The 24,035-nt window shown below is 43.8% G+C and overlaps 1 protein-coding gene across 3 annotated transcripts in view; it reads right to left on the bottom strand.

Annotated features, from left to right (window-relative positions):
* The window catches only part of LOC132572476 (contactin-4), a 706,005-nt gene that overhangs the window by 144,764 nt on the left and 537,206 nt on the right, over nucleotides 1-24,035 (bottom strand). The gene's annotated exons all lie outside the window — the stretch shown is intronic.

Below are 24,035 nucleotides of genomic sequence, written 5' to 3'. Positions count from 1 at the left end.
GAAGGCTAGAGTCAAGAAAGGACAGGTTTCTTACCTGTAACTGGTGATCTTCGAGTGGTCATCTGTGCAATCACACATATGGGTAATCCGCAGGATTGGTCCCAACCTCGGAGAATTCAAAGCAATCTTGATCGCAGATCTGGCGCGCCTCCCACTCGTCCTGGGGAGGAGGCAGGCACTGCGCATGCCTGGACGAGGGGGAGGCGCCTAGCCACTCAGTTTCTTCCCGCCGCCGGACAGGTGGAAAACGAATGTGCTAGATGAGCGTCCAGCAGCGGGGAAGGCTGGGTGGGTCTGTGTGATTGCACAGATGACCACTCGAAGATCACCAGTTACAGGTAAGAAACCTGTCCATCTTCTTCGTGGTCTCTGTGCATTCACACATATGGGTGATTAGCGAGCTATTTCTTCGGAGGTGGGTGCTGGATCTGTAAGAATATGCATGGTTAGGACAGAAACATAAAGAGTATAGTACTCACGATGGTTAGTCGAAGATGGAGCGCAGCACTGCTTGTCCGAAGGAGGCATCACGCCGGGCACGGACGTCAAGAGCGTAGTGCGAGGCAAAGGTAGATGTAGAGGACCAGACGGCTGCAGCGCAGATGTCCTCTATAGGGATGCCCTTCATGAAGGCTGACGAGGTAGCCACGGCTCTGGTCGAGTGGGCTCGTATGTGTTGAGGAACTGGCTGTTTCGCCAGTTGGTAGCAGAGTTCAATAGCGGCAACGAGCCACTTGGAAAGTCTCTGAGTAGATATTTTGCTGCCCTTGTTGTGGGCGGCGTACGCGACAAAGAGTCTAGGGTCTGTACGGAATTGGCGGGTTCTGTCTATGTAGAAGGCTAGAGCCCTACGTGCGTCCAGGTTATGGAGCGCCCTTTGCCCTGCATCCGCGGGGTGCTGAAAGAAAGCTGGTATGGTTGATTGTCTCCCCAGGTGAAAGGGAGAGACGACCTTTGGCAGGAATGTCGGGTCGGGTCGGAGGACCACCGTGCTATTGTGAAAGATCGTATATGGTGGGTCCGCCCTGAGTGCACAGATGTCGCTGGCCCTCTTGCCTGTGGTGAGAGCCGTGAGTAAGGCTGTCTTCCATGACAGCAGGTGTAGTGGAATAGAAGCCATGGGCTCAAAAGGCGGTTTCATGAGCTGGCTTAGGACGAGAGAAAGGCTCCAGGTAGGAAGAATTTGTTTGACTGGTGGGTGTAGGCGAATGATGCCCTTGAGGAAGGCTCTGGTAGCATGGTGAGAGAAGACAGTCGTGCCCCCAATGCGGGGGTGGAAGGCTGAGATGGCTGCCAGGTGAACCTTCAGTGAAGAGTATGAGAGTCCCGCCCTAGAGAGCGTTAGGGTATAGGTTAGCACCTGGGATATGGTGGCGCAGCTAGGGTCGAAGTTGTGTTGTGAGGCATAGTGAGAGAAACGCTTCCACTTAAGTAGATAGGATTTTCTAGTGGATGGCTTCCTAGAATTCAATAGGACCTGGCGGACCTCAGGGGGAAACTCTAGAAACTGATCCTCCAGGCTGTCAATTTGAGTGATGCCGGGTTGTGATGCAGGACCTTGCCGTTCTGTTGGGAGAGGAGGTCCTGTGCTTGAGGAAGTAGGAGGAATGTATTGTTGGACAGAAGCAGCAAGGTTGTAAACCATGGCTGGCGGGGCCACCATGGGGTTATTAGAATGCAATTCGTGCGGTCTACTTGAATCTTCTGTAGAACTCTGGTGATAAGTGGAACGGGAGGAAAGAGGTAGTGGAATGCTCCCTTCCACGTTTGGAGGAAGGCGTCCCCTTTGGAGAGTTGAGACGGAGGACCCCTCATGTAGAAGTGGATGCATTGGGCATTTGACGGTGAAGCAAATACATCTACTTTCGGGGTCCCGAAGATGCTGAAGATCTGTCGGATGTATTTGCTGTTGATGGACCACTCGTGGTTGTTGGTCGAGTGGCGGCTCAGGGCATCTGCCTGGGTGTTTTCGGTTCCTGGTAGGTGAACAGCCGTGAGGAAGATGCCCTGGCTTATGCTCCAGTGCCACAACGCCAGGGCCCTCTTGCAGAGTCTGATGGAGGCGGTGCCTCCCTGCCTGTTGATGTAGAAGACCGTGGCGATGTTGTCGGAGGTGACCTGGACGTGCTGGTTCCTCAGCGATGGGAGGAAGGACCGTAAGGCCTTGTGCACTGCGAGGAGCTCTAAGCAGTTTATGTGGAGAGAGCGTTCGTAGTCTGACCACTGGCCCTGTACTGTGAGGGCTCCCAAGTGGGCTCCCCATCCCCACTTGGAGGCGTCTGTGGTGACAATCACCGAGGGGGGTGCCTGTTTGAACGGCATGCCCTTGCGGAGGTGACGTTCCATTGTCCACCACTTGAGGGATGTTATGATGTGTGGCGGGAGGGTGAGTAGCGTGGACTGGTGCTGTGTGTGCGGATGGAAGGTCCTGACGAACCACATCTGCAGGGGTCGCATGTGGAGCTTCGCGAAGCACAGAACTGCGGTGGTTGCTGCCATGAGGCCTAACATTCTCTGGAATGTGAGGGCTGTTTGAGATCGCTGGGCGATGATGGTGGTGGCCAGAGACTGTATACCGAGTACTCTGTCCTGAGGTAGGGAGGCCGTTTGAGAGACTGTGGAGATGTCTGCTCCTATAAACTGGATTCGCTGGGTAGGAACCAGTTTGGACTTTGATAGGTTGACTTGGAGGCCTAGGGTGGCCAGGAGAGAGAGGGTAGCGGAGACGTCCAGTTGCAGCTGTTCCTTTGAGTGTGCGACGATCAGCCAGTCGTCTATGTACGGGTAAATTGATATGTGTTGCTGACGTAGTGTGGCTGCTACCACTGCCATACACTTGGTGAAAACCCTCGGGGCTGTGGATAGGCCGAACGGGAGGGAGCAGAACTGGAAGTGCTGTTCCCCGATGGCGAACCTGAGAAACCTTCTGTGACGGTGATTGATTGTGATGTGGAAATAGGCATCCTGAAGGTCTATGGACGCCATCCATGCTTGTTCTGGGATGAGCGGGAGGATTGCCTGGAGTGTGATCATACGGAATTTCTTGTAGGTTATGTGCAGGTTGAGTTTGCGGAGGTCGAGGATGGGGCGGAGTCCACCGTCCTTTTTTGGCACCAGGAAGTAACGGGAATAAAATCCGGTGTGATGGTATTGAGGTGGAACTGGTTCTATCGCGCCTTTGTGCAGCAAAGACGCGATTTCCGCCTGCAGGGGAGTGGACGGAGGTGTGGTGAGGAATCTGTGGTGTTTCGGAGTGGATGCGAATTCTATTAGGTAGCCCCTTTGAATGATGGCGAGGACCCAGGAGTCCGAAGTGATGTCTCTCCAGGCAGGGTAGAACGGTTGCAGACGAGTGTGTGTGGAAGGCTGCGGCTGATGGGGGGAAACTGGACGGCTCGGGGCAGGGTGGTCAAAGAGACGGTTTGGAAGTAGCTGCAGGTTTCTTGGCTGTTTGAGGGCGTCGGTGCTGAAAGGAGGGTTTAGATTGTGGTGGTTTGCGTCGCCATGGCTCCTGTTGTCTCGGGGACCTGGTTCCCTTATAATGGCCGGGCCTCCAGTTCCTGTGCCTGCTGAATTGGGTTGGATGTTGCGAGACTCCCAGTCGTTTCGCCCTCTTCCTGCCATCGTCTACCGATGTGAGAATGTCATCCGTAGTTGCGTTGAATAAACCAAGGCCATCGAAGGGCAAATCCTCAACCTTGTACTTGATGTCAGGTTGAAGGGACGAGGATCTAAGCCAGGCGTGTCTGCGAAGGGCTATGGCTGAGGCCAAGGTTTTGGAGGAACACTGTGCAGCGTGACGAGCGGTGTTGATCTGCTGCTTGCTTACTCTGGCTAGCTCCTGCAAGGCATTGGTCGCTGATTTCTGGGATGCCTCGGGTAGAGATGGGATCAGTGTGTTAAGGAAGGTGGTCAAGTTGTAGGCGTATGCTGAGAAGCATGCCATGTAATTATGTATTTTAGTCGTGGCCGTTGTGAGGGAGTATATCTTCCTCCCAATGGTGTCGAGCTTTTTGCCTTCCCGTTCTGGGGGCACTGGGTGCCTGGTTTGTTTGGACTTCGACGAAGAATGGACAATGATCGAGTTCGGAGCCGGGTGTGTGAATAGAAACTTCGAGTCCGGTGCGTGTATCTTATAAAGGGCTTCAACCCTTTTGGATGTTGGTGGTACCGATGCCGGTTTGTCCCATGCTTCCTTGAGCGTTTCCAGAAGGACAGGGAGCATGGGAAGAGAAGAGCTTGATGGTAGATCCGCATGAACTAGGTCGAATACGACGTCCGAAACTCTGGGCGCGTCGGTGTTGAGCTTCAGGTTCAGTGAGTTCGCCATATTCGAGACGAGGTCGAGGTATGACTTTGGGCCCTCTGACGGCGATAGTTCCGCTGGCTTTGCTATGTCGGAGTCCGGAGACTGTAAGTCCGAGCCCGAAGAGTGGTCGGAGTCGGAGAGTTCCTGCTCGGAGTCGTCCTCGGTTTCTTGGTGCGGGTCAGGCTGGGGTTGGAGGGGTGCCGGCTGTTTGTCAGGAACAGCGCGCACGGATTCGAGTGGTGAAGGGAGTTTCGGTTCGGCGCTACGGCGCGTGGGTTCGTCACGATGCCGAAGCAATGTGTCCAAATCGGTAACGGGTTCGGTCTGGTCTGTCCATGCGGTCCCGGTACCGAGGAGAGTCATGATAGCTGCGGTAGTGACGGTCTCTCGGGTCTGTGCGGTAGACCTCGTAGGACGGAGATCGTCGGTGCCGTCTTCGGTCCCGAGGGGACGGGGACCTGGACCTCGATGGGGAGTAATAATAGTATCTCTCCCTGCGGCGGCTGTGTGACCGTCGGCGACTGCGGGATCTTGGTCTGGTTGGAAGGACTCTAGGAGTCGAAGGCTCTCGGGTCAGAGCGTGGGCGTCCAGTGGTTGTGAGAGATCCACGAATTTACGAGGGTCGAGAGGACGGTGACTGCTGACGGATATAGGAGAGTGGGTCTCCAGTATCTGGTCCGGTGGAGAGTTCGATATCGATGGGGACTTAGATGAGATGCGCACGATTTCTAACGGTGTGACAGACGGTGTTGCCGTCGACTTCGATGTCGGAGTTTTCGGGATCGAGCCCGAGCCGTCTGCGGTCGGGTTCGATGCCTTCTGTTTAGTTGCGGTCGAGCTCGTGGTCGGATTCGAACCCGAGTGTTGTCCGGTTTGATCTGATGGCCGGGTCTTAGGCTTCTTAGAGCTTACATTGCCCGTCGGGTCCGCGTGGGCAGAATCGGAGCGGCGGCGCTTTCTGGTGTCATCCGACTTTTTGGTGTGCTTGCCAGACTTGGGCTTGCAGGGACCTTGAGTCGCAGAAGCTGCCGACTGCGTCTCTCCCGCGAGAAGTGGGGAAGATGGCGCGAGTTGTTGTTGTCCGCCATGCGGCGTGGTCGGTCGGAGGGAGGTCTCCATAAGATGGCTCCTGAGCCTCGCGGCACGATTTTTGCGGGCCTGTTTGCCAAACTGGCTGCAGTGCACGCAGGAGTCTGTACGGTGAGTCTCTCCGAGGCAAAAAAGGCAAAGAGAGTGACCGTCGGACGAAGGGATTTTGGAAGCGCAGCGGGTGCAACGTTTAAAAGTTATTTTGTCCCTTCCTTCCATCCGCCCGGGGGGGGGGGAGGGAGAAGTCCGGAAAAATAGTAGAAGAGAGGTCTTTTTTTTTTATATACGATACCAAGGAGAAGGTGAAGATTGAAGCGAAGAATTGAAGCAAAGAGAAGGTGAACGTTGAAGATTGCAATGAAGAGTTGGAGATCAGCGAGGAAGGTGCGATCCGGTCGGCGGTAAGGAAGAAACTGAGTGGCTAGGCGCCTCCCCCTCGTCCAGGCATGCGCAGTGCCTGCCTCCTCCCCAGGACGAGTGGGAGGCGCGCCAGATCTGCGATCAAGATTGCTTTGAATTCTCCGAGGTTGGGACCAATCCTGCGGATTACCCATATGTGTGAATGCACAGAGACCACGAAGAAGATGCTAGACATGCAGAAAGAAATAAGTGGTTCTGACACCAAGATGGGCACAGAGCGAGGAGACATAGACAAAATGTGTTCATCTTTACATTTAATTTGTGTTACTGTTTCAAAACCTGTTGCCATAATTTGTCACTTGGATAGATTTTTCAAAGCCATCCAAACACTGTTTTAAATGTTCTGTGTCATATAAAGCCAATTCATATGATGCTATAGTGAACTGTGGGCTGATTTTAAAAATGTGATTCAATAAACAATACTCCAAGGTGCCCACTATGGCAGTCACTGCTCACTCAAAGCAGTTAAGTCCTGCTAGTTTCCACTCGGAGAGACTTCCCATATTGTTAGAAGCAGCAGAATTGTGTAACCTAAGTGCACCCAGGATTCTGCTTGGTATTGCAATATTGTATTACGCAAAACAGCCCTCAGAGCTCCTTTTCCTTCTGAAGCACTATTATTACCCAGGTTGGCTTCTTCAGGCTCAAGTGTCAAAATGTTTCAAAATTTACTGTCAAACCATTAATCTATTAGTGAACACAGGTTCTCTGTTAATATATATGGATTTTGACAATACTAGATAAGAGCTGACATCCATCTGCTTATTCTGTTATAGGCTAGCAGAAACAAACTACTCGTGGGCTGCTTTCTAATCACAAGTTTTTCATCAGCAATAAAAAAAGAGAAAAAGATAATTTTACATAAGGAAATAATTGGGGTTATACAAGGTACTCTTGCATCCTGATAACAATAGGTCATCTTATCTACAATGTATTACATTATCTATAACATACAGAAGCTGTTGCTCATTGCTGTGAATTGGAGATCTGAGTCCCACAGAGACCGCAAATGCATCTGGATTTAGGAGATAAACTTTTTATTTTTAAAAATAATGCTTCCCTCCCCCAGGCCTTCAGAAGCTGATGGGCACCTCATTTTGGCATCATATTTATAAAGCTCCATCTGGATTTTAGAAAGTCATTTGATTTTAATTTATGATTGGTTTCAATTTGAAATTTAAAAATTGCTCTTGCAATGCTGAGGCTGCCCCCCATCTTAAAAAAAAAAGTAATACACGAAAACATTTACTGATCCAGTGTGGCATGGTTAAGAGTGGGGGACTCTAATCTGGAGAACTGATTCCCCACTCTTCTATATGAAAGTTGCTGGGTGACCTTAGGCTAGCCACAGTTCCTTCAGAACTCTCTCAGCCCCACCTACTTCACAAGGTGCCTGTTGTGGGCAGAGGAAGGGAAGGAGATTGTAAACTGCTTTGAGACTCCTTCTCCTCTTCCTCTTCTTCCTCCTGTTTGCCATGCTAAATGGAGCTAAGAAAACTCTGTCATCTGGCAGGAGCTTAAATGAAAAGTGTTTGAATCACAAACATCTACAAAAAATAGTTTCACGATTCAATCAACTTGGGTCAGTGGCTCATCACACCCATACAAATTCCACTGATTCCAATTTTGTAACGGGAGATTTCTATTTGAAAATCTAGAAACAGTATTGGCAATAAAGGGGGGAAAGTGGGAAACAGATTGTCAGACTAGGATTGAGGAGACTCAGGTTCAAATCCCCACATTAAAGAATAGGTGACGCTGGACAGTAATATTCTCTCTGCCTTACCTACCTCACAAGGTTGATGTGAGGATAAAACAGAGGTGGGGAGAACCATGAATGCAGAACAGCAGATTAAAAGAAGCATGCTCTTCTGAGTTAGGGCTATTATGCTATGTTTCCCAACAAATTTGCTGTAGATTGGTACCAGAAAGGAAACAGGTGGGTACCTTTTTATTTCTCAGTACTCTGCTGTGTCTAGCATTTGAAGACAGTGATTCCCAAATGTGGAGCAGCAGCCTGAAAAAACAGAGAGACAGATCTGAATCTTGGGGGAGGGACGGTGAGGGGGAGGGATAGTGGTTCAGTGGTAGAGCATCTGCTTGGTAAGCAGAAGGTCCCAGGTTCAATCCCAGGCATCTCCAACTTAAAGGGTCCAGGCAAGTAGGTGTGAAAACCTCAGCTTGAGACCCTGGAGAGCCGCTGCCAGTCTGAGAAGACAATACTGACTCTGATGGACCGAGGGTCTGATTCAGTATAAGGCAGCTTCATATGTTCATATGTACCTGGTTGGAATTGGCGGGCCTTTTATAAGTATGTTTGATACTTTAATAAAAAAAAAAAACTACTGAAAGGCTAGATTGGTAACATGTCTAAGGCACCAATTCTGAGTCTTTTAAAAATTATCTGTTTATTTTTATCCCATCCATCCTCCAAGAAGCTTTAGGGGCATGATTCTTCCTTCCCCATTTTATCCACACAGCATTCCTTTAGGCTGAGAGAATGTGAGTGACCCAGGAACACTCACAACTGCAGTTCTAAGCAGTATCACTCCTTTCTAAATCCATTGACTTCAATGGATTTATAAGGGTATTCCTTTGTTTAGGATTGCACTGCCAGTGTGCTTCATGGTCTAGCAGGGGTTTGTTCCTGGGTCTCTTGGGTGCTAGCCAACATTCTAAGCACACTAAGCTTTACTGGCCTTTGGGCTTGTCTTCTGCCTGTCTCCCATAACCCAAAAGGGATTCTAACCCACTGCAAGTCTCATCTGCATCTCTCATTATGACCACAATCCAATACTGCTACTGATCTGGCATCGAACAAAATGGCCATAGTAGCTACTTGCATCTTCTAAAACACCTTGACCTTGGTAGCATAATATTGGCAAAGGCAAAGATTTCAAAGGATGGCAGCCAAGGAGAGGGGTGGCTATGTTGGGTCAAACTGTTTATATACTGTTTATATTATTGGTCCATTAGTGTTTATATTATTAATATAGGTTTGGAATATGAAAACTGTGGACTGTCAATTACCCCTCCTTGAGGAAGATGATTGAAACGAGCTGAACAGCTAGCAAGTTACATAGGAGGTGGACAGTGACATCCAGTTATTATATTCTTAGCACTTTATGGACTTCGAAGGATTACAGAGAATTTTCTGCACACTTTTATTGGATTGGATCATTGTGAGCTTGTTGCCATTTGAAATCCATTTCACTGTAACAATGCTTATGTGACTTGTTAAGAGACTTATATATATTGATTTAATATAATTAATATAATAAATACTAGTTGGAATATAGTTCAAGTACTGTATTAATTCTTTGCGGTAGCCTCCAGGTGGTGGCTGGGTATCTCTGGGATTATAACTGATCTCAGATGAATTCACCTGGAGAAAATTCCTACTCTGGAAAGCAGGCTTTATGGCATTATACCACATTGAGGTCCCTCCCATCCCCACACCCTGCCCTCCTCATGTTCCAGCCCCAAATCTCCTGGTGGTATTTCCCAGCCTGGAGCTCAGAACCACTTGAAGTTTTATTTTCAAAGAAAGACACTTTAGTGATGGGGGTGGGGTGGGTGGGAATTGACACATAATAATTCAACAAAATGCTTTGCTGCCGCTTTTACACACCTGAGGTTGCTGATGTCATTAACTGCCACCCTACCCTATGAGGTCAGTTCTAACAAGAAACGTCTTGCTGTGAACATGTATCTTTTCAAAAAAGTCCTTATTTGATTCAAATCAAAGAGGCTGAGTTGATGAGAACTGCACAGAACCTGACAGTCTTTTTGCAAAATCACATTTTGCACTCTGAGATACAGAGGAACTTCTTAGGTAAATGATACTCAATTCATAATACAACTGAGCACTATGTGCTACGCGAATTCATATCCTAAACCAAGTATGGATTTTGGAAACATCACTATTAGTGATCTCATTTATCAGCAGTGAGTAGTAAATCAGCAAGCTATAGCACTTAGAAGGTTTGCTGTTGACAAACTGTTTTTTCCTATGATAAGCTGGTTTCAGGATTTCAGGTCACTTCAGGTTTCAGGTTTATTCATGCCAGCATAGATCCTTCCAAATTTAATATAATTGCAAATTATGCAGTTCATTATAGCAAAACCTAATATACCTCTGTCTAGAAGGACATATCATGGAACAAGACTATGTCAAATATTGACTGCAATTGTGTGAAGGGGATTGAACATGCTGAATATATATTAGCAATAAAAATAATTATGTTGATACACAGTGGATTTTATAAGTGTGCCAATTCAATAAATGTAATCAGAGTTTACAGATTTTGATTGTTGATTAAGCATAAAAAATCAGAACTCTTTTGTGCTAAGTAAAGAACATTGTTTTTAATTTTTCAGTAGCTGACATTTTCTTTTAATGGGTAGAAAGATACATTATAGCAAGACGTTAAATAAATGTGATCCATGAATGTTTCAGAAATTGTACTTATAAACTTCCATTGTGAAGTCATTTCATAGCCAGTGCTGACATGCTGAATTAAAAGGGGGGAGGGTCCAATTTCTACAGAGATATTCTGTCCTTTGTGGATGTGCACATAATAGTCAATATAGATTTTAAAAAGAAATAGGAAGCTATTTGCTATTTCATGAAAATATGCTTGCAATATGGAAAAATGCCAGTGTTTAACAGATCATTTCTTATCATCTCTTCAGATAATAGAGTTACTTTTCTCTCTCTCTCTCTGCAGAAGCTTATTCCATGATCAGCAAATAATCTGGAGACAGCTGTGAAATCAACCAGGTAATATGCTCTAATGACTACTCATCTGCAGGCGCCAAAGGAACTTTTTTTCCAAGAGATTAATCTTCTGAACAAATGTAAAAGTTATAAATTGACAAACATTCAAAGAAAAGGATAGCTGAATAAGCAATTGTAATTATGAGGATTAAAAATATAAGCATTTTAGGAAATATTAAATCTGGGACTTTTGTCCACTTCAAATACTGACAAAAACTGGATTTTGTACATAATTTCCAACACTGGGCTAAGTTTCCTTTGTGAATGTTTCCAACATGTCATGCTCATTATACCCCACTTTACTCCCCAACAGGAATCCAAAGTGACTTACATATTCCTCCTCCATTTTATCTTCACAACTTTATGAGGTAGGCTAAACTGAGATTGTGTGACCGGCCCAAAATCATGTAGCATGTTTCTGTGGCAGAGGTGGGTTCAAACGTGGGTCTCCCGGATTGTCATCCACTAGTCTAATCACTACACTACATTAGCTCTCTCAATAGGGACAGTATATACACCTACATCCAAAAACACACCACTGCATGTTATTTTTGTGAATATAATGTGAATATTAGTTCATGTTTCCATCTAGTATATGGGATCATGGCATGCTATATATATGTCACTTGCCATTATCACACAATTGGTCATGTTGTTTAAAGCAAATAAATTATCTACAGTTAACTGGCTGGTTGTTTAAAAAAAAATCTGAGTGAACAAGTACAGGAGTCTGCCATCAGTTTAGTGTTACTAATTTACACATTTGGTTCTTAAACACCTATGGAGAGTATATGGAAAATAATGTTGGTACTGTTTAGACAAGGGAGCCCCTACTAAGCCAAAAGATGAGCCCCTATTGGTCAAAAGGTGAGAATGAATGAATGCAGACCTAAACACCAGGCCTGCCTAACTTCTGCCTCTCTTGGCCACTGACATCAAAGATCATCAATTAGGGGCAAATAATAACACTTTAGGAGAACAGCAACTGCTCCTTAACTCGCCTTCTCTGCTTTTGCTGTCCTGGATTGGAACAACTCTGCCTAGCAGTATGCAGACAATAGGCATGACTCTCATGTCTGCACAAGAAGAGAAATGTGTGAGCTACCTTGTGCATAGTAATATGTCAGGGGCATGTGAGTTTTGATGTCTGAGGCTATGCATTCCCAGTGGGATTAATTCCTTGCTCTCCTGAGAAGGCAGCAGGAGCAATCAAATGAAAGAGCATTACAGAGTCATCCGAAAACATTCTTGCCCTTTCTTTCAGAACTAAGAACATTTTAGAGGAAAGGTGGGTGGAGGCTGCAGAAATATAATTATGACATGAAAATCTTTTATCACATGGAAAGGTCTTAAATGACAATCTAACGGGAAGAGCTGGTCTTATATAATTAGCAACTGTGAACCACAATTGCTCGGAAGAGTGATTCAATTTTGTAAGAGGTAAATTGCTTAGAAAACTCAGAGGTAAATGGAATCTTGTGTGATTGGGAGGAAGGTGGCTTTGGGAATGCACCAAGGCCACAGGAGAAGAACAAAGTTAAAATAAAATGAAACTTCAGGAGGTCTTTATAATTGCCAATCACACTGAGCAGCATTTAGCCTATTGCATTTGAAAAATGGGCAATTAGATTTTTTCATCTCACCAGTTCATAGCTAATTCTTAATATTAATCTCATACAGAATGTTAAATGCACTTCATTCAAAGAAGCAAATTGCTGCCTACAACCTATTTCCAGTATTCTCACCAGGGACCCAATAGCCAAGTTTGAGATAGTCGTAAACTGGGTTTTTGGCAGGTTTAAAAATGCTAATAACTTCCATAAAAGAAAACGCATAATGTGTTCTACCCAGAAAGGACCTTCTTTCTGCAGATACTTTTGTATCCAGCTAAATGTTATTCTTATAGTTCACAACTATTTATTAATATCTGTTTATACAGGGAAGTGTGGTTAGATCTTCATTTTAACTTTCCCTCCAATACACAACTTCACTTTTTCAAAGCAACCATAAAAGTAATGGAACATCATCTTAAAAGGGCAGAGAGGAAGTAGTTGTTCTTAATTATTGTCATGTGATTATAACATTACAGAAAATTAAGTCTCAGGTATAAATACACAGGGGAAAGGGCTACAGCCACAGACAGTTTTATAGCAGGATGCTGGTATTATAAACAGATTCTATCAATGGAATAGAATGACTCCACTGTTTTTGTTCAGGCATGATGGCATATAAATGTTAAGAAAACAAAACCAATTGTGTGGAAACTGGTCATATACTATTATTTTAGTGTCACACTTGATTTGCTACCACAGATGTATTTGAACTATGTGACCACTAGGGATGGGCACAGACCTGAACACCGAACAAAATCTGGCCCGGACTTTACCTTGTTCGAGATTCGGACAGTTCGGTTCGAAAGTCACATGTTCAGACCAGGAAGTCTCTGAACTTTCATCCTGGTTCGGAACCTCTTGAGCACTCTTGGCAAAGAAACTCCACCTATGGAGTTTTGCGCTGAAAAGTGGGTATGGGTGGGATATTTCCAGCCATCGAGGGACCAATAGTGACAGTCTGAAGCTGACAGGCAAGTCTGATTTCCAATGACAGGCATCAATCTGACTTCCTCAGGATGGTGATGGGGGGGGGGATGTATATAATCACTGGAGGGGCATTCCTGTCCTCTGTTTGCATCTGGTTTTTGCAAGTCTTGTTCTCCTTGCGCATGAAAGAATATCTTTTGGTGGAGAGGAATTACTGGGGTGGGTGGAGAAACCTGCTGAATCTCCTGGCCTCTAAACAAACTATTAGAGTAAAAGCATCACTTCTCTCTTTTTTTCTCCTTTCCTTGCATTCAGAGCTACATTTCTCTCCCCCCCCCCCCCCCGGCCGCCTTTTTCTTTGCTGTGAGGAGTGAGAAACGTGGATAGATTTTTTTCTTTTAAAACATGTTTTTGATTTGATTTGGGGGTGGACTGTTCACTTTTGTGGGTTCTGAAAACCGCCCTTTCTCTGCATGCTGGCAGTGGGGTCCCCTTTCTGTTCCTCCAAAAAGCACCCAATTTCTTCCTGCATTGCTTGTGTCTCTGCCTGTGGGGTATCCTCTCTTCTCTCCCACTCAGGCACCCAAACTACCTAGATTTATGGAGGGCTTGGCTAACTGCCCTCTTCCCTGGCTGTGGGGTCTACTTTCTGCTCCTCCAAAAAGCACCTTGTTTCTTCCTGCATTGCTTGAGTCTCTGCCTGGGGGGTTTCCTCTCTCGTCTCCCACTCAGGCACCCAAACTATATACAGATTTCTGGGAGGGCTTGGTTAACTGCCCTCTTTCCTGGCTGTGGGGTACCCTTTCTGCTCCTTCAAAAAAGCATTCTTTCTCCTCTGCCACATATTCCCACACATTCCCTTAGCTAGTCCAACATTGCCCCCTCCCACAGCTGTGCAGTGAGTCCCAGTTGCCAGGCTTGGTTGTCCCTGTCACCTTCCCAGGTAGGATGGAAGGCTTGGCCCCAATCAGTTATCATGTCACCAGGGCTGGGTGGCTGGTCCCAGGAAGACACAGCCACCTGCAGTCATGTGGGTGGTTCCTGGGGAGGTACTCTGGGAGTCTGATGCCTGTAGCTTAATCAGGTCCACACTGTAGTGTCTCACTACAACTCCCTCAAAAACAGTTTCCTGGAGACACCTTGCTTGGTGGCCTGCTACTTGGATCCCCCCAAATCTGACATGCATGTAACATGTGGGCCATGTGGAGTGTCACCCAAGGAGGAATTGTGTGCATTGAAGGCCTCTAGCTCATCCAGGTCAGTTTTTGTCACTCCTGAACAAGCAGAGGTGACATCCCTTTGAAAAGCACTGCACTGAATGACTGTTTTTAGGGGTCTGTAACTCAGCCCCCTGAAGTCCAATGTGGACCAAACTTGGTGGGTACATTGAAGAGAGTGATCTGGAGACAACCTGCCATTTTGGAGCCTTGAAGCCCTATGTGGGGCTTTTTAAAAACCGGACCAGTTTGTGAACTGGTTTGCAAACCAAGCTGTGGTTCGGTTCACGAACTGGTCCAGTTCTGTTCATGAACTGAACCAGCATTTTCTGGTCTGTGGCTATCCCTATGCTGCTTTTCCCAGAGTTTCCTCCAGGTCCTGGGATACAAAGATCTGGAAGTCAAGAAGCCCAGCCAATAAACTTGAAGCAGAATGCCATCTCACACAAAAAGGTGGATTTTGGAAGCAAGGTCACAGAATAAGCCAGTGCCCTCATGGACTCCTGCCAGTGTTATAAAGCAGTGCAGCTGTTCTTTACCACTGGATAAATCAGAAAGCCCCATGTACACTGAACCCACAAAGACATATTCTGAGCAAAACTCTGTTCAAGATATTCATGATATGACACTGATGTGATTGATTTCAAGAGTAACACTGCTGGAGGATTGGGGTCGGCATGTAATCAAGTGTGCATATGACACCCAGTTCTACTTCTCTCTCTCTCTCTTTTTCAGTTGAGTCAGGTGAGATGGTACATTTTCTGAACTGGTTAGCATGAGTCACAGTGGAGCAACCAGACTGAAACATGTTCCAGTTAACACTGAAGTGCTTTAGACAAATAACAAGCCAGTCAAGGTTTGCAGGGTCTATCTATCCTGAAAATGGGCACACTTTCCTTAAAAAGCAGACACACATAAGGGTGTGCTTTTTTGATCAGGGACAACAGATGAAAGCACACAATTCCTTTGTAGAATCCTTAACCTGCTTTAGTCGTGGCAGGATTTGGCCAAGGTTATCCATGCTGTAATTACATCTGATGGATTGCCACAAAACAGGCTATGCAGGGCTGTCTTTCCTTTCCTTTGTACCCTTAGAAGCTCACTGGTTCACAAACTTGAGCATCAGAAGGCACTTATTTCTTTTTTTTTTATGCAAGGGCTAAAAGGATTGGGCCAAATTTTGCAATTGCTAGAGTGATCTTAGGACCCTTATTATTGAGCAAAAGAGCCAGGGTTTCTGGAGTAGGGGGGGGGGGGGGGTTGGTTGAATAAAGGCTTAATATAGTAGACCGGGGTCCCTCATAATCTCAAAAAATCTGTAGAGCATGAAGGGATGTATCAATCCTGTTAAGGCCACAAGGGCAGATTCTATCAGTGTAGGTTCTATTCAAAAATCTTTCTTGCAAAACCACTGTGGGTATAATGTCCAGTCTTGCAAAAAAAAAAAAAAAAAGCTCTTCAGTGATGTGGAATGGAAAGATAGTGCATATGGGTTGTTTTTTGTTTTTGTTTTTTTTAAAGATTTGGGGTAAGAAAGGCCAAAAAAAATGGGGGTGAGCATACTCTGCAGGCTCTCAGGTTCAAACTACTATGGTGTGGGGCTGTCTTTGAAGACTGTTTTGAAGTATTAACAAGGCTCCTAATAGGTATTACTTTACACTGGCTACTGTTTTGCTTCTGGGAACAACTCAAAGCACTAGTGTTGACCTATAAAGCCCTAACCAAATAACTGCCAGAAAGCCCAGGTAACTATTGGAGACTCTGCTCCCCACTTATGTTGTGAAGTTGGGTGAGTATGCATCAGGGACAGAGTCTTCTCAGTGGTGATGCTAATGCTCTGGAATTTTTTTCTAACACAGGCTTGCTATTGTGTTAATGTGTTGCTAATGTCAGGCACTAGGGAAAATAGTTTTATTCTCTCGAGTATTTTAGTCCCCTTGCAATTGATTTCAGCATCCTACCTTGCTAGCAGTTTTAGATTGTGGGTTTTAAAGGCTGTTTTTAATTCCATTTTTAGGATCCTTATGATCTTATATGCCTAATCTTTCATGTTTTATTACAGCTGGTTTATTGCTGGTTTATTTTTTTTTGTTTTCTCAAATTGCTATTGTATTGTTCAAACTGTAAACCCACATTGTCTAGAGGTGGACAATACATAAAGGATTTTTCCCTACCATTCCACTAAGTATAAGTCTGAAGTCTTCCAGCAGCATCAAGTATGATATTGCCCATCTTAAATAAATAAATTTGTAAGGTGATCTAGGGGATGAGATCTCTTAAGCAATTGGGGTCATTTAATGTCTTTAGATAAAACAGTGAATTGTGTTTAGGAACCAACAGACACAGAACTGATGCTCTAAGCATCCCGCCTCCATCAGAGGGCAGAATGAGCTGAAATGTTTGTCAAGGACAAAATCAAGACAAACAATGTTATGTTAGCCTACCTCTGAACTAAGCATGGTATTGTACCCCATAGATCCAATATATAATTGCTGCCCTCAGCCCATTTTTCCCCAAAGAGACAGTAAATTTGATATGATGATCTCAGAATGCTTTATTTAATTCTCTTAGTCCGTCTGAAGTCCATTGAGATAATTTAGGTGTCATTAAGCCTGTTTCTGCACAGGAATAATTGTAACTGGAGGCACCAAAAAGGCTAACTGTGCTCCTCAAGGTTACTGAGAGTTAGCAGCGGTTAGATAGATAAAACTTATGAATCTAGAGCTCTGTAGTAGCCTTTTAAGAACTCTGCCACTGAAAAGACAAGTTCTAGAAGGGAACTTAAATAGCAGATATTACCACTAAAACCTTATTTTTTAAAAGTGAAAAATATAATGCTCCCAGATTTTTCTGTATGAATTAACCGCTGTCAGACTGTTTCTGGCTCATTTTCAGAGATTGGAACATAAGCATGAAGCATACTCTGTTTATTTGTTCTAGCTGATGCCAGTGAATAGAAGCCCAAAGGCACAATCTTTGAGAAAAATAAGGCACATTTTTTTCTTGGTTCCAACTCAAACTGGCCATTGTAAAAAGACAGATTACCCACTTCACTCATAATTGAGATTTACATAGATCTTGAATATCTAAACACATTTTATAGTCATGAAAAAATAATATGTAATGTTTGTCAGAAACATCATGAGAGTAGAATTAGAAAAAGGTCTTTAGAAATCTCTTCTTGTTCCTTCTCCCTCTCCTCTATATACACACACACTTTCCTTCAGGCATATAATTATTTCCCTGCATTTAAAACTCATTACATGAATTTCTCAAAGCTTAGTCCTGAATGTAAAATGATTATCTTCTTGTTCGAATGATGAAAAGAGCTCAGAAAATAATTCACAACTGTGTCCCCAAAATACCTATGATTTATGCCATCACTTCTTTTGGGATGATTTTCAAGTTGTTTTCATGCACTCAAGTGTGTGTGTTATATATAGTCTGAGATCTGTATGCATCATAATGCAGATCTGTATGTATCATAATGCTTCTTGCATCTTCTCTTATTCCAGAGTTTCTCAGACACCAAAAACTAAAGGCAGAACTATATTTCCCTATTCCCATTAAAGTTAAAGGGTGACCCCAATTCTTCCATCAGGTTCCTGGGCTGAACAAACAGAAAATATTATACTGTGACAGGGTGGGACAGCCAGAGTTCTTCAGCAAAGAAGAAAACACATTATGAGGGAGGCTCAGTCAGTGAAGGGAAAGAAAAATTGAGGGAAAATCTTGTTTCTGAGACAGGGAAGTGGACAGAGCAGGAACAAGGGGTCTTTACAAAAATGAGGGGAATAGTTAAAAGGAAACTGAAAGGGCAACATGAGAGAGTCATATCCCTAGAGGATGCTTGGAAGCTATTTAAAAATACTATAATTGAAGCCCAGATAGAACACATTATGCAGGTTAATCTAAAATAATGCCAGCATGGCTAATTACCTATTTCAAGGGAAATGATTAAAAAAAAGGTAAAAAGTCTTCTTTTAGAAAGTGGAACATTTGCCTTAATGAAGAGAAAATAAGAGAGTACTGGCCAGGGTATGGCAAACAACAACAACAACACTGTGAACACTCCTTCAGAATGTTTACCTGCTCATTTGATAGAATAGATAAAATGACATTAAAGTTTGTCCTGTGCAGAAAATATACATTCGAACCACTACTGGGGTTGCAGCAGTCTGGTCCTCTGAGGATCAGGCTATCCATAAACACCCTTTATAAGGTTAATTCACATGGCTCACAAAAACTGCACCCTCCTTCCCAATAGTTGCTTCAACTGCAAACCTGACCACCTGTTTTATTCATTTGCTTTACAAATCTGCAGCAGACATATTCCATGGTTTTCCAAACTTCCTCTGTGTCTATGGGGGTGAAAAACAGTACTTAAAAAAAAACACCCTAAGATTCTCAAAAAGCCATATTGAGAGAGGAAAAATTATATTGATGCTTGAGCTATATCTTTGAATGAAAAAGTAGAACAATGAAGTGCTTTCTAAAAAGACAATTAATAGAAGCTTCTTAGATTTTGGTATCTAACAGTATGTGAAGAGGGACCCCTGAATAATTAATGAATACCCCTATAATGATAAATGAAAATATGTTTTTTGCCTTCAGAAGAGAATGTCTGATGCAACGTTTAAAGTAACTGTTAGAGGCCACACAGCCCAAATGGGAGTGGACTGAAGGTTGTAAAAAGTAGATAAAAGAGGCCCCTCTGAGAAGTTTCTGCTAAGCTGATAACGCAGAGGGACAAGGAATGGAAAAATACTGGAAGGAAAGCAAGGAGGTGGGGCATGTTGAGTAGATAAGGCTGGAGGCTTGGCTGCTTATTTGGGGGCTGAATAAAAACGGCTTGTATGAAAATAACTTTAACTTAGTCATTTTGAAGGCTTATGCCAGCTAAGTTCTGCTTTGGTGCCAGAGTAAAATCGTTTCAACACAGCAATGTGTGGACCTCGTTATTTTCCTGCTACATGTGCTCTGTGATCTTAGAACTCAGCAAAACAAGATCTTCCAATATCTTTCCAGCATTAATCATGACAGTTTATGATCACCCTGTGGCAGGCTGGTCATTTCAGGCCAATATGGGGGCCATGTCCCTTGAATTCCCAGTTTTTAAGAGTCAGTCTCTAATGAGACCACCGGGAAAACTGGATTGAGAGTTATACTATTTGGGGTTTGCTTCTACTATTTTCTCTGGGAAATTTTTCCTCAGGAGCAGGAAAATATATTGGTTTGGGCAAGATGAAGCAATAGTAACTTGGCAAAACTGGTAACTGACAGCAAAATATCTGGGTTTGCTTTTTACATTTCAAGTGGTAAATTTGCCTCAGTAAGAGGTGGAGTCATCTGGGGAGGGGGGAGAGGAGCAGAATATGCCCTGATTCATTGGGGCAGCTACCTGTTCTTAATTATTGATTGCAAGTAACCTTTGAGCAACTTGCCTGTATGAAAGAATGCCTTTGAATATGTGCAGAAGGCCACCAATGAACAACTAATGTACAGTTTCTGCTCTTTTATTTCCGAAACCTTCAAACTAAATACATAGCTCAGAGACCAAAAGGCATATTTATATAGGGAACAGGGCTGTAGTTTTAATAACATGTGGAGGGATGGGGAATCAAACCTGCTTCTTCACTGCTCTTAACCACAACACCATTTTGGCTTTGCTTTGGTCCTGGCTATCTATACCTTTGTAGTGTTATCTCAGATTCTAAAGTCACTTTTAAAGCTGAATACAATCAAGATGGTGAGCATGACTTTCGCCACTAAAATCTTCTTTGTGTTTTTTGTGGAGAAGCAACTAAGAGAGACTTTGAAAGGCCATATTTTTACACAACATGTACAGATAAGGGACTCAAGCTAGCTACAACTTCTATTAAGTGTCATCTGTTTAATTATGTGTGAAAAGCAGAGGCCATGGTAGGGGGATGAATGTGGCAAGCTTACTGAGTGATAATTAACATAGGAGCTGGACCTGTAAAACCACAAGTTCAAAGCAAAATCCATGACACAGAATATTCAGTGCAAGAACTTCAAATGTAAGCATTCACACCATGTTGCTCTTTTGATCTTTTTTTGCCTTCAGAAGTAAAAGAAGTAAAACCAGTGACTCATGCTTTAACTAGGTAGGGCTAACAGATGGGAGAAGAATGAAAGGAAATGTGTCACAATTTCCACCAGGTTTAAAACATTAATCCCTAAAAGACTGCCTTCCTCTTGATTTTCATCACAATTCTTCCAGGATCAAAACAGCCTGGGTCTATGGCAAGAAGATTACAGGAAACGTGCCACTTCTATAGTTAAAAAAGAACAGAAAAAAGCATCAACTCAGAAAATTCTGAAAAAAGGTGTTTGGATGCATCTCATATATCCAGGTCAAACCATCCTCCAACGAAGAGTACAACAAAGGTCCCCTTGCATAGGGAACGGGAAGGTGGCACAGAAAAACCCAAACAAAACAGACCTCAGAAGATAAAGAGGGTTGGTACCTGCAAGGCAGAGCTCAAAACGAAGGCTCTGCAGAGGAAAGTAGTGGCGAACAACCTCTGCTTTTCTACTGTATTGAAAGTCCCTTGCTGTGGTTGCCATACGTCAGCTGCGACTTGACAGCATTTTAAAAAGGTAAAGGAAGTCCTCTTGTGCAAGCACCAGTCATTTCTGACCCTGGAGTGACATTGCTTTCACAACATTTTCATAGAAGACTTTTTACGGGGTGGTTTGCCATTGCCTTCCAGTCATCTACACTTTCCTCCCAGCAAGCTGGGTACTCATTTTACTGACCTTGGAAGAATGGAAGGCTGAGTCAACTTCAAGCCGGCTACCTGAACCAGCTTCCGCCGGGATTGAACTCAGGTCGTGAGCGAAGCTTAGGACTGCAGTACTGCAGCTTTACCACTCTGCGCCATGGGGCTCTTACAGCATTTTACACCCACACAATTATACCAAGACACTGCAATTATAGTGGCATTTATTTATTGAATGTCAGAGTAGGTAGGGATCACCAAGGTCATCTAGTTCAAGCCCTTCCCAGTGCAAGAACTGCAACTATCACATCCCCAACAACAACAATAAAATACATCATCTTAGGAGGGCGACTGCTCCAGTGTTGAATGCACAAAACCATCAGGAAATTCTTCCTCAAATTTAACTGAGAAACTTCCTTTGCTCTAACTTATATCCATTGGTTCGAAACAACCAAGGACATATCCACCCCATCTATCACATGGCAACCCTTTAGGTATCAAAAGGTGGCAATCACATTGCCTCTCAAGTGTCTCTTTTCCAATGCTGGGATTCCCAAATCCTTCAGCCTCTCCTCATAAAGTATGGTCTCTAACCCCCTCACCAGCCAACACTACTCTAGTCTTCTCTAGGCTGGACTTGTTCCAGGTTACCAACCTCCTTCTTAAATTGTGTACCCAAAACCAGGGGAGTTTAAAACTGCATTAGCCTTTTTTTATTCCTGCATCACACTGTTGGCTTATATTAAGCTTATAGCCAACTAGATTTTCAGAAACATTTACTTTGGGACACTTTTGGAATCTTTGCTGTAAGCTGGAGAGTTGGGGACAAATTCCTTTATGCTTTTAAAAAATGTCACACAAAACCAAAACATGCACTGTAAGAAAGAACAGAAGAAATAGGACTAACAATGTAGGAGTTAAAAATGAGCAATAATGGGATAAACTTTTTTCCCATTCTTTTTGTTCTATCAGAAGAACATGTCTGGCAGGTTATTTTGAATGAGAAATATTAGGAAATGAGAGAATCTTTGAGTGTATATTTTTAAACAGCCATTATTTTACGAGAATGAATTGGTTTGGACAAGATGAAGCAATGGTTTTGATGTGAGCTGGCAAAGGAGATAATTGACAGCAAACTCTAGGGCTCAACAGAAAATACGTGATATAAGAAGGAAGAAAAGATGAATGGTGATGTTGAGGCAAGACTTAGCATGGGGTCTTGTCATTTCCACTACATAATGCACAGCTGGATATTCTGAAAATGAAGACAACATTTTTCACTTGCCTGCGCTTGCACAAAGAAGTTTCATCTGAGGCTAAGTCTGCTCTAGGGGCAGTTTTTGCAATCTTCTCTAGGAGCCAGAAAAAGAGAAGAGAATCACTAAATCTGTATATGATGGAAAATAAGACCATATCTGCTGTGGTCATTAATTCTTGTGTGTTTTCTTGACAATACTAAGTCATCTTGGAAGTTCAAATTTGAGTGATACAACTGTTTACCTGATAAAGCCTTTACATTCAAGCAATAAAGTATGGATTCTTATCCTAAAGACTAGAAAACAGACACCCATCAATCTCTTTTTTTCTGCTTTCCCACTGAGAAATGTTTAAAGACGTATCTGTAAGGGGCATGGTAAGTGTGCTTCCTTCCAGATACAACTGTAAGAAAGCCACTATAATGGGGACACAAATAATCAATTTTCACTTTTTTTTTTAGAAAAGTCACCAGAAATTGTTCGAGCAGCAAGTGGTTTGATGACAGGAAAACAAATTGCCAGCAAAAATTCTAAAGGAGTTCAACAGTGGAACTGAGTCAGGAAGAACATGGTACCGAAGCTGGACTGTTACCATTATCAAACTGGTGTCCTCAGCTAACAGTAGAGAGCATGACTGAGAGGCAGACAAATAGGACTCTGATGAGCTCACATCAAGATAGTAGAAGTGCAGTCCTGAGCCAAGCTACAACCCTTGAAGTTTATTGATATCAGTGGGTTTAGAAGGGACAAGCAGGGAACCCATGTAAGGATCTGCCGGGGGGGGGGGATCTCATTTCCCCTGCCTTACCTTTTCCTCTTCCCCTTTCCAAAAAGCACCATCTGTCTTCAACTTTTCCTCATTCCCTCCCCCAGCAGCCTCTGTCTGGGAAAACTATAGCAGTTGTCAGGCTAGGCCCAGTTGCTTGGTGCCAGCTACCAGGCCAGGCCCAGGAGTTATGGGGAACACCTCACTTTCCCCTGTATCTCCCTACTCATGATATTTTTCTCCTCTTGGCAGACCCCCATATCCTCAACCTCTTCTACACTTGATAGGAATTCATGTCCCTAATTGTTCATTTATAATGAGTTGGTGTCTATGAATTGTGAATGAAATGAGTCTTTCCTGTTTTCTTTTTGTCCTGGTGCTCCCTGAAAAGCTACCCCTCAGGGTCAGAGATCTTCAAGAACTAAGTGGGGTGAAACACAGAACTGCAGCTTGAGGCAAAACTGATAAAATCACCACACTGCCCTCCTGCACATGCTTTTGTTTTGTTTTTTTGCAAACAGAGCTCTTCTGTATAGAGCATGGAGTAAATAATTATGAGAAGATGCTGAACAGCCACCTCATGTATCCTAAATTAGCTGAGACCCTATTATGCTTTGTCCATCTCCTCTCAAGTCCGGAGGCAACAGTTCAGCACCTTCCTTTTTGAGGTGGTGTGATTGGCTGTGCAGTATATCTTCTCTGCCCCTATAACAAAGAAATACATTTCAATCTACCATTCCAAATTACATTACATTCTGCTATTAATTACATTTCAATCTACTATTCTAATCTACTATCCCAGATTTAAAAATAAAAATAAAGAGGATGTATACCCTTTCTGGGGGATTGGTGAGACATAGATGTAAGGATGTTAAGTATAACATTTATTTTATTTACTATATTTATAGACT

This window comes from Heteronotia binoei, chromosome 5, assembly GCF_032191835.1.
Source record: "Heteronotia binoei isolate CCM8104 ecotype False Entrance Well chromosome 5, APGP_CSIRO_Hbin_v1, whole genome shotgun sequence".
Taxonomy (NCBI): Eukaryota; Metazoa; Chordata; class Lepidosauria; order Squamata; family Gekkonidae; genus Heteronotia; species Heteronotia binoei.
Note: the sequence above shows the minus strand (reverse complement) of the source record. Positions and strands in the feature narration are given on the sequence as shown.